Here is an 11,490-nt window from a genome sequence, read left to right on the forward strand (position 1 = left end):
AAAAAACTACATGAAACCTACGAGAGTCAAAGAGTTGATAAATATTATTCAACTGAATGACGTGGCATTTTACATTTCATGTGATCTAAAAATGGCCAATATTATTTGTGAAATTCAATTCCATTTTAGCAAGCGTGCTTGCTGCAAGTGCAATGTCAATTTTGGGAATCTGAAAGTGGATTTCTAAGATCTTTAAGCAAATTGAAGGAAAGATATGCCGAGTTTGTCGCTAATGGCTCAGATTTAGGCTTTGCATAAAATTTTTAAAATGTAATCCATTCAACGTTTGTCGATTTTGCAAGGATACGCATATGCTTTTAAAAGATATTAAAAATCTCTAACGAATGGCTCAAAAAACTTGTGCTTATCAAGTCTTGGTTTTATTAAAACTCTGAGACATTTCAATGAATTTGTTTTTTCATGTTTTGGAACAACACTAAAGGAAAGCTAGGACTGAAATTCAGAAATTCAAAACATTTTTCCTATTTTTGTCAGTATCAGTTCCACTAAAGATCCATAAGACTTACTCTGTACAAAAATGGAGTAAAATTGGAGAAATCACACAACTAACTCAACTTGAGTTGAAATTTGATATCATAACATGAACAACTTATGATATCAAGAAATAATCTCATCCTGAACTCAGAATGTGATAAAGTACTCTGAGAAGCTCATGATATCACTATCATGTCGAATAAAAATTTTATTGTTTTTTTCTTTTTTTATCCTGTTTATAATTAAATTATACCTACAGGAGTGATTCTACATACCTACAGTAGTACAGGATACCTACAGGAGTGATTCAACATACCTACAGAAGTACAGGATACCTACAGGAGTGATAAAAAGAGAGAGGAAAGGGGGGCAAACCCATAGAATATACCAACTGCTTTCTGTTTTACAGAAAGAAGTTGGTATAGCAGTTGGTATTGTATGGGTTGACCTTTTTTTACCGACTGCTTTCTGTAAAACAGAAAACAGTCGGTAAAAAAAGGTCAAGGTTTAATCTTCTTTTTTTAATGTTTAAGATAATAAATTTTTGCAACAACATTTTTTGGTGATTTTACAAAAATTCCTCAATATATTTTACCTCTAGAACCCCATCTACAGTAAATCTTTCCATAAAAGGATTGATATGATCTTTTCAGATGAGGTTTTGAAAATTTATTTCTACGTATATATATCCGTGAAAAATTATTTTTAGAATATATATAACTGATTGAACTGGATGTTAACAGGTTTGATGAAATAAGTTTTGACATGGATATATTTTTACTACAAATTTCTAAATATCGTATTTGTATATAATAGAATAGTCTTAGAAAAACCTTTTATAATAACCTACAAGCTTTTATAATAACCGACATTTTAATCATTTATTCAAATTCAAAACGTAAATTAAAATTGATAAATTAAAAATTTTACCATTTCTCAATTACATAATATAAATTTTCAATTAGGATTTTAATACTCTCAATTACATATAGAAAATGTGTAGAAAACCAAATTATCTGCTTTTAACAACAAAACAAAATTCTCCTTCACAACTTATGATAAAATTTTATCAGCTTGTGTAAAATTTCATTTAATAAAAAAATAATAATAATTTTATTTAAATATTTTTCAGTTCGCACAACAATAAACCTCTATATCATTGTTTTATATACATATAACACAATGATAAAGAGGTTTATTTAAAAAACAAAACAAGTATTATTGTATGTAATATTGCATGCATTATTGCATGTATTATTGCATGTATTATTGCATGTATTATTGCATGTATTATTGCATGTAATATTATTGAGATGATTTTAAATTTAGTGAAAATTAATTTAGTCTTTGACACCTTTCAAACTACCAATTTTGATAAAATAAGTTTGATTAAAACTTTTTACTAAACATTTTATTTTAAATCAAAGTTTTTTTCATCAAATAAACTTTGTATTTAAAAAACTTACTTAAGGAATTTATTGGCTGAATAAAAAATTTCAAATGTTTTTCAAAATAAATAGTTTTTCCAGAAAAACTGAAAAATAGCTGTCATTAAGAACGGTTTTGAAAACCAGAGATAAATTTCTAATAACGAATTACAGACCTATACTGGTGTTACTAAAAAGAAAAATCTTTGAGCATATGCTCAAAGATAAGCCTACTACTAAAAACGTCCAAAACAGTTAAAAGACTTTTAAATATTTGTCACGTATAGGCTAATTAAGTAGTATTCATGGGCGTATTCATGGGCATATTATATATTAGCTATTGGTATTTTTGAAAGAAAATTATTTTTTCTTTTCTTTTTATTATTGTTAACAATTGTGGTTTTCGATAACATTACTTTACTGAGCATGTTCTTGTGCAACTAGATGAAGGTATCAGTCAAGCATCTTCTTGTGATTAATTTCCTTAAGTATATTTTTAGACATGTCAAAAAGCACTTGATCCTGTAAACCATCATACTTTATTATAAAAGTTAAAATATTATAAAATATCTTAAGAATGATTTTAAAAACAATTGTTTCATTAGTTACTTAATTGATAGAAAACAATTTTTATTTCGAAACAACGATATTGAAACAAATAATTTTACGGCTTTATGTTGGTCTCACAAGGACCAACATAATACCGTAAAGCTATTTAAAATTTTCTATGGATTCAAATATTTTATGAATATTTTGCTTATTTATCCATGTTATTCATAAACGATATCAAATTTGAGATTTTTTTTAAACAAACTACTTGGGATTTTTGTAGATAAAATTATAATGTGGAGAGATCATACTAAATATAGACATGACATGGCTAAAAGTTACATGATAACTTTAAGAAGCACTAATTAAATATATCATCCATCATCCAGAAACATTAATTAAATATATCAGCCACCAAGAAATAATCTAAATATCTTGTATAAAACCATTCAATTCTTTACATACCACAATAAATCAGCTATATTTATGTTATACTTATGTTATAGTAATATTGTTTTGGTAGTACAAACTCAATAGTCTCTATAAACAGCAGAAGCCGCAACATGAATTATCATACAAGTGTTTTCAAAATCATGCAATTCATGTTTCAACATCAATAGGAAAAGAACACTGAAAGTTTCTTGAAAATAATTTTTGTAAATATTGAACCAATAAAATGGAGAATTTAAAAACTCTTTACATGAATCAAAACTTTAAAGATTTTATGTTTTATTTTGTTGATAATTTACCGTTTCCCAAATTATTTAAAATGCTGTTGACAAAAAGTTTTGAAATTTTTCTAAAAGTTTAGGAATAGGTATGACTACAATTTGAAAATTCAATCAAACATTTACATCTAGTAGAACCATTTTATTAGATCAATTTTGGGGCAAAAAAATGTGAATTTTTTTATAGAATGAAATTTTCGTTTAAAAAAATTATTAGTTGCGGAGAATTTTAGGAAATAGATCCGGTTCTTTTTTGTCCTTTATTTTATAAATTCGGCAATGAATTTGACATTTTTTTTTATTTTCACTTTTAATTACTTTTAATGACTATGTACAAAATAACTTTTTTTTTTGTGATATCAGTTAATTAAACTTTTAATGGTAGAGAAGTACCTTAAGGTGCTCCAAGAAGTCCTTGCGGTCTTATTACAGAGCACCGTGGATGAGCATATAACAAGGAAGTTCACGCCTCCCTCCTTGCCATTGCATACTGGTCTAGAAGTACCGAACTTAAATTTGTGCCCAAAATATAGTTGTTTAAGAATCGCAATTTTAATAATGTCATTAGCTAACTATTTTCTACCGTTTTTTTTTTAATTCTAACAGTATAACAAAAATATTTACTGAAACATAAGAAAAAATTATTTGAAAAAATACATGCTTGGAAGTGACTAAAAATAGCTTCTTTTTTTTCATTAAAGTTGTTATTTAAATTATTGTTATTTTTTCATTAAAGTTATATTGTTGTTTAAACTTTTAATTTAAAAGATAAAATATTTTCAAAACAAATGCTTTATATAAATTCTTTGTATGTCACTGTTTTCACTGTTTTTCATTATTTTCTTAAACGCATTTCAGGTGGTTCCTGTAGAAAAAAAGTCATAAAAAATAACAAAAAAAATCAAAAAATTTATTAAAACTGTTTCTTGTTTAAAATTTAATGCTCTTTCATGCTGAGTATGGAAATTTTTTAATTATAAGTAGCTTATTTGTGCTTTTACGTAATAAATCAGTCGTAAATAAAAAACTTTCGACAGCAACATCATAGCAATGGATATTTTCTTCTAAATAAACTCATTTTTTAATGTTTAAACACTAATTTGTTATAGTTTTTCTCATATTATATCGTATCTACTTTTTTTATTCTGTAAATTATGAGGAGGCTAAAAAACATATTTTTAAACATTAAGCACATGTCATATTAGCTGGTTTATTATTGAGTAGTTAGAGTCCTTGCTTTGTTCAACGAGAAGTTTTATTGAAAATAAATTAAGTTTATTGTTTTTATTATTAAATTGGAAACTTATGGGTAATCTATACAATTGTCATAGAAAGAGAAATATAAGTTTAGAAATAATCAACACACAGCTAAGAACAGTTTAGTTTCAGAAAATTCTGCAAGTTTTCCAAATAAAAAAAACTTTAGAAGAAGTGAAAATTGCAACTCATGTATCATCCACTGATGAAAACGATTATTCAATTTTGATTGACTTTCAATTGCTAAAAAGGTTCATGAAATGTATATGTTCTGAATGTGACTCTAGAGACAAGACACTATAAATATGCTTGATGTATATGATATATAAAAGGATGTTTGCTGCATCTATCTACAGTCATACCAAGAAATTTTGTACTTTTAGATAAAGTTAAAATATGAACTCCTAAATTATATTTGAAATTTCTATATTTACAAAATAAAGCAGATGCTATTCTAAGTGTAAAACACTTACTGCTGGCAATTTTACTACCATTTTTCTGACCAAAGAAAATTTTGATGATGGCAACAGCTAAATTAATCTATGATCCTAAATGAGTTGTATAGTTTGATATCATCAGCATATAGCATAAAAGAACAATTAAATTTTGATTATAGCAGGTAAATTGTTAAGATATAATAAGAATAACGTTAAACCCAAACGCTACTCTGTGGAACTCCATTCATAATGCTAGTTGGTTTTGGTAGTTAATTTCTGGCCAAAATTTGTTGGTATCTGTTCGAAAGAAATTCTGAGATCCAATTTAGGAAGATTTTTTTTAAACCTTGAAACAAAATAAAATTGAAACAAAATATATTAATACTAAACGTGCTAAATGTTCAATCAACCTAATTTAACATTTATAAAGCTGATCAAGATAAATTACTTAAGCCACCCATTAAAACTTTATAAATAAAAATTTGATGAGTAAAAATATTTTATGCTAACCGAAAGGCTAAATGTCTTAGATAAAGCTAAAATTACTTGTACCTCTGTGTCGTTAATGGAAGTATGACACCTAAAAGATCAATCGAGCAACTATATTTAATGAATGCAGTTGTTGTGGAAGCAAATGAAAGAAAAAAAAACGTGAGTGTAATGTTGTAATGTTTGATATTAAAGCGTCAAAAGCTTTAGATTTAACAAACGCCTGAAAGGAAGATAAAAAATTGATTCATGCTATGTTAAATTTAGTTAACGCAAACATAGAAACTAAACAAAAAATAAATTTAAAATCAAAATCCAACAATGAGGCACAATTTGTTATTGTTCTCACCGACAAAAATGATAAAAATTCTATTATAAAAGCTTCAAAAAAGTTTAAAAATTCAACCGAATTTAATAAAGTATTTATCAATCCTGATTTAACATTGGCTGAAAAATACAAAGCTTCGTTATTACGCGTGGAGTGTAAACAAAAAATTCGGAATCTCTGGTTTTTTATTACGGCATACGAAATGAAAAAGTTTTAAAAATCAATATTTCATAATTGCGTAAAAGTAAGACATTTCAGTCACGGTTCATTAATTTCTTTAGAAATTGCCACTTAGCGAAGTAGCATTTTCTAAAAAAATTTATGTTAATAAAATTATTTCTAAAATTGACACGGATATTGACAACATTTAGTACAAGTGACCATAACTCTGTCCTCTTTTATATTAACACTTTAAAACCAATCTGGAAAAGCTTATACACCTTTTTACGACTTTAAAAATACAATTGGTTTTATTTCACTAAACATTAAAACTAATTCGCATAAAAAAGCACCTAAATATAAAATATTACCACTCTAAAAAAACCGTATTTACACACCATAATAATGTGGAACTCAGGCTTGTCGCAGTGGCGTTTCTAGGGGGTGCGGTCCGCTCTAGGTGACTTTATCATGACGTGACACAGAAAGGTATCACGTCGTGATGGTGTCAAGTCCTCTTTATTAGGTATAGGGAATTTTTTTTATTTTTAACTCTTCATCTTTTGGTCTTGAAGGGTGAAACCAAAAGTCTCCCACATTTGGTGACACCAACCCCAGCAACGCCACTGGCTTGTCAAAAACAATAAAACTAGTAAGTTTATTAGTTACGCAAATAAAAGTTTACATAACCCATATATTACTTTCGTACAAAACCCTTACCCTTCTTTCCAAAACTCTCGGGGTTGGAAAGAAGGGAAAATAAAATGCGGCATCCTTCTGGGTGATGTATTCTAAATAATCAAACTCGTTGTACCCGTGGGGACTAAACTAGCAACACAAACTAGCAAGTTTTGATTAGTGTAGTCCTAACTGGAGTAAAATGCATGTGGACGTAAACCTGGGTCATGGTTTATCAATGCTGGTGCATCTGATTTGTCAATTATAATATTTTAAGTTTTGATATCGAGTTTTCTAATTAAAACGTTTCTCATTTACAAAACATTTTTTGATCATAAAACTTATTGCATTCACAATTTCAAATGGAGCATATTTTTTATTTACTTTTTTTTTCCATATAATTCTCCTTTACAATATTTTTTATAAATATATTATTTAAGACTATCAATTAAAATACTCATATTCCCCATAAGCGAAGGCCAATTTGTTTTTTCACGGCTTACTTCAGCAGTATCCAAGTTAACAATATTCTTGTCGTCCTTTTCTCCTCTGCCAGGAAACTGGGGTAAATGATCTGATTCAAAATTTGTTTTGTAAACTCCTCTGCTTGTTCCTGGACGACAATATAACGAGAATTTTCCCCTTTGTATATAAACCTTTTTACCACCCTGAACTGATCCTTCATAAATGGTTATATAATCGTTATTAAAAACTACTTTGCATACGCAACTTTGTACTTTATATCTCTTGCTTTTCATTTATCGTAATTTTAAATGAGTTAATTTCTATAAATATTATTACTCTAAAGATAATAGAATAAGAACAATCTTATTATATATTTTTATCTATATTAGGAATTTTCCTACAAACCTAATTCCGATCATTTTCTCAGTTGGGAAATTCCCAATTGTATTTAGCTCTTGAGTATCTTCTTTATGTCATATTAAATAGACACAAAAATATCCTACCACGTTTTTTTAATACTTTAAATAAACATTTGTAAGAACGTTAACAAATAATTCTCTCATAACACTAAAAGCGACAAATACAAATCTATCTAAAAGATAATATTAGAATAAACCGTAACTAAAAATAAATACTTTGAATAAATACGCTCAATAAGTTTTCATATACTCAATTTGTAAAAGAATTTTTGAAATAAGGTTTAAAAAAGTATGAAAATTTAGCTTTATATACTAACTATATAGTCTAATTTTGTTATATATAAGCTTTATGTTATATCTACAACAGCTTCCTAAAAATTTTATATAAAAGCTTTTTATTCTAATACTTATATTGCCATATTTTTAGTACTTCTTCTTCTTCTTTAGTACTTCTTCTTCTTCTTTAGTACTTCTTCTTCTTCTTTAGTACTTCTTCTTCTTCTTTAGTACTTCTTCTTCTTCTTTAGTACTTCTTCTTCTTCTTTAGAACTTCTTTTTCTTCTTTAGTACTTCTTCTTCTTCTTTAGTACTTCTTCTTGCGATACAATCTGTTTTAATTTTTAGTACTTCTTCTTGCGATACAATCTGTTTTAATTAGAATAAAACCAAGTTTTCTTGTGATACAAATAATAATGAATTACTCATAATGAAAGTATACATACTTGTTATGTGAGATATACACCTAGTATTTCTATTACCCAGCCTTTTTAAATGCAGCAGTCACCTTAACATCATTGTTAGTAACAGTATTATCACTCATTTATTTTATCTCCGATATAAGACTATTAACTTCATAAAAAATTAATTTACAATAAAATGTTAACTTTTCAAGACATTCAACAGATGCTAATAAAGTTAAGTAGGTACAGGGTCGACGATACGGGTTTCGAAGTGGAGGGGCACAATCGTCAATTTCTAAAAAAGTCCTCTTTATCTACAAATTTCCCCATGGCCCCTCCCTACCCCCGGTGTTGTCGGCCCTGAGGTACTTAAAAATGCAAAGGATAAAAGAAATATATGTAACGTCTTATTTCCATATTGATCGTAGTTTTAAATAACGATCAATATGAAAATTAAAATCTTATTTCCATATTGATCGTTATTTTTAATAACGATCAATATGGAAATAAGACGTTAAATATAATTAGTTAGACTTATTTATAAGTAAACTTTTGGCAAGCTTTTAAAAAAATGATAGAACATGATAGCAACTAATTTTGCATATTATTATAGTTTAATTATTAATCTTTAATAATTAATACTATTCACGCATTTTCCCAAGATATCTTTTATTTTCTTCGACTTTTAATACTAGTCAAATGATGTCCTTTAAAAAAAATTTCTTCACTTTTGAAAATGTAAAGGTTTGATCCAGGATACTTTGGTGTTTGGTTTAAATAACTTTTATGTATATTTTTAACTTCAAACTTGCTCATAATTATGTTGTTAAAGGATGTTTTGCCAAAAATTGCGCAGATTAGAGTCTGGGAACAAAGATGCCCTAAAAAATAATTATAACCTGCCCAAATGTGAGGGGAATTGGTTTTTACTGAAAAAGATATTACTTCCTTTAATAAGATTGAAATTGTATATATATCTGATATTTAAAAGTTATTTAAAGTTTACAACCGTCAAGACGAGGGTGTTGTAAACTTAAATTAGGTATAATTTTAAAATTTCTGGTTTAACTTCTATTTTATTAAATTTTATAACGTTGAAGATGTTTTTCGGTTATTTTTGGTTCCAGACTCTGACATAAGTATGAATTTACAAAGGGTTGAAGTTTAAAACATATCTAGAAGTTATTTAACTCAAATATGAAAAAATACTTAATCCGCCCCCAAATAATTATACATTTAACACTTTTTTTAAGTTAAAATGGTTTTTATGGCAACCAATTTATGTGCAAGTAGTGTCTTGGTTATTTAAAAAACGCCAATATAGTAGAAGATGAGGAGAAAACTTAAAACTAGTATTTTCTTTCTTTTTAAAAGTATGATTATGGCCAGATTTTTTGGCATTTTAGACCACTGCGCATAAGTATAAAGCTTATTTAAGCATATTAAGTCCTACTGAAATTATGATGAAACAGCTGTTAAAAAACCCGAATTAGACCTCAAGTCAAACTAGATTTAAAACTGTTTTATTTGTATTTTTTTACAAATTTCCACACACATCCTTTTATCAAGAGCCCCGTCTACCCCACCCCCTACCTATGTTTATGAAATCTGGGCTAAAATTCTCCTCCTCCTTTTATTGTTCTCCTATCCCCATCCCCTATCTTTAAATTAAGCACCCGAGAGTACACGGCCGTTTTATTTTAATGTTTTTCGTCAAAGTTTAATTAGTTTTCTTTTAAATGCCTTTATATAATTATTAACTAATAAAAAAGTAAACCATTTAAAAAGTTATTATTATTTTTTTTTCTTTGGTTATTAAGATGCTCCCTTACGTTTTATCACAGAGCACCACGGAAGAGCATTTTGACTCGGACGTTCACGCCTCCTTTTTTACCAATGTCGCTTATTGGGCTGGAGCCGTCGTCAAACCTCAGACATCTTGGTCCTGAGCCAGAACTCTTACCAATGCGCCACGGTCGCATAATTACTAATTAAACAATTGCATCATAAGTTGTATAAAAAAGTTATATAAAATAAGTGGTATAAAAAGTTATATAAAAAAAAAATACTCTGTTAAAACTGTCGTTATCGTGTAATATCCTGTGCATATTTTGAAGTTAGCAAAATGCTAACTTCAAAATATGCTAAAGGATATTATTGATTTTCAATAATGCGTATAATTTATATGCATAGTTGCCAATATTTGACATATTTATACTATCAATATGTCAAATATTGGTTATTATAGACAAAATAATATTAACAATAAAACAAATTTTAACAGTAGTATTTTAAACACGTTTTATATTTTTTCATTCACATCAAATTTAGATTAAGTATCCTCGCAATGTTGTTTTAATAAAACACAGTTTATTTAAGTGCATGTTTAGCAAACACATCAACATTACTCTTCTATTGGATTGAAAATTTATGTGAAAAAGTTTCAAAAAGTATTTTCATATAAAGTTTGAAGTTTTTTAATTAAGAAAACTTAAACTTATTTAGGCTTCTCTTTTATTTATAGCCATACTAACTAACTAATTAGGCAAGTGTTGCATGGGCTAGTAGTAGTAAAACAAACTCGATCTTCTTATCGATATCAGAAGCAATTCGCCAGTTTAATAAACTTTAGCGAACGTTTTACTGATGCAAAACTTCAATAAATCTCAATATAAATATATATCAACTTAATGTTTATAATTTTCTTCGTTTATGTTCAAATCTAAAATCAACTTTCCCGCAGTTCTTTTCATGATTTGTATTTGTCAAAAGATAGAAATAATTACATTTTGCTTGATGATAACTTTATTGAACAGCTACTTTTTTACTACCCAAATGCAAAAAACTAAATTTTAAAGATGTCAGTTTGCCCCCGGGGGCATATTGACGTCCATTTTTAAACCCTATTTATAAACTGCATTTTAAACATAAATCAGTAATACTTTAAAAAAAAAAGTGTTTTCATTCTATTTGTTATTAAAATAAAGTTAAAAAAAACTGCTCTGGCTGTGTAACCACTTTAACGTAAGTGTAACTTTAGTGTAACCAGTTTAATGATGAAATTCTCTGTTGTTATTCTAATTTATATTCTCTGTGTTTTGAACCTTCACTTTAAAACAAGTTTGTCTAAATTTCATTTAACGAAAATAAAATTGCCATCTCTAGCTTCTGAGGCGAGCGCGCAAACGACTGCGCTACGGCGACCACTTGAACATATTTTAGGTTAATTTATTTTTATTTTCTTGGTTACCATAGCAACACAGCACAATTTTTAATAATTTTTATTCTGAAATAAAATATTTAGATATAAAAGAAGTGAGGTGTGAATTTCCTGGTAAAATATTATTCCGCGGTGCTCTATGATAAGATCGTAAGGATT

Source organism: Hydra vulgaris, chromosome 11 (assembly GCF_038396675.1).
Source record: "Hydra vulgaris chromosome 11, alternate assembly HydraT2T_AEP".
Taxonomy (NCBI): domain Eukaryota; kingdom Metazoa; phylum Cnidaria; class Hydrozoa; order Anthoathecata; family Hydridae; genus Hydra; species Hydra vulgaris.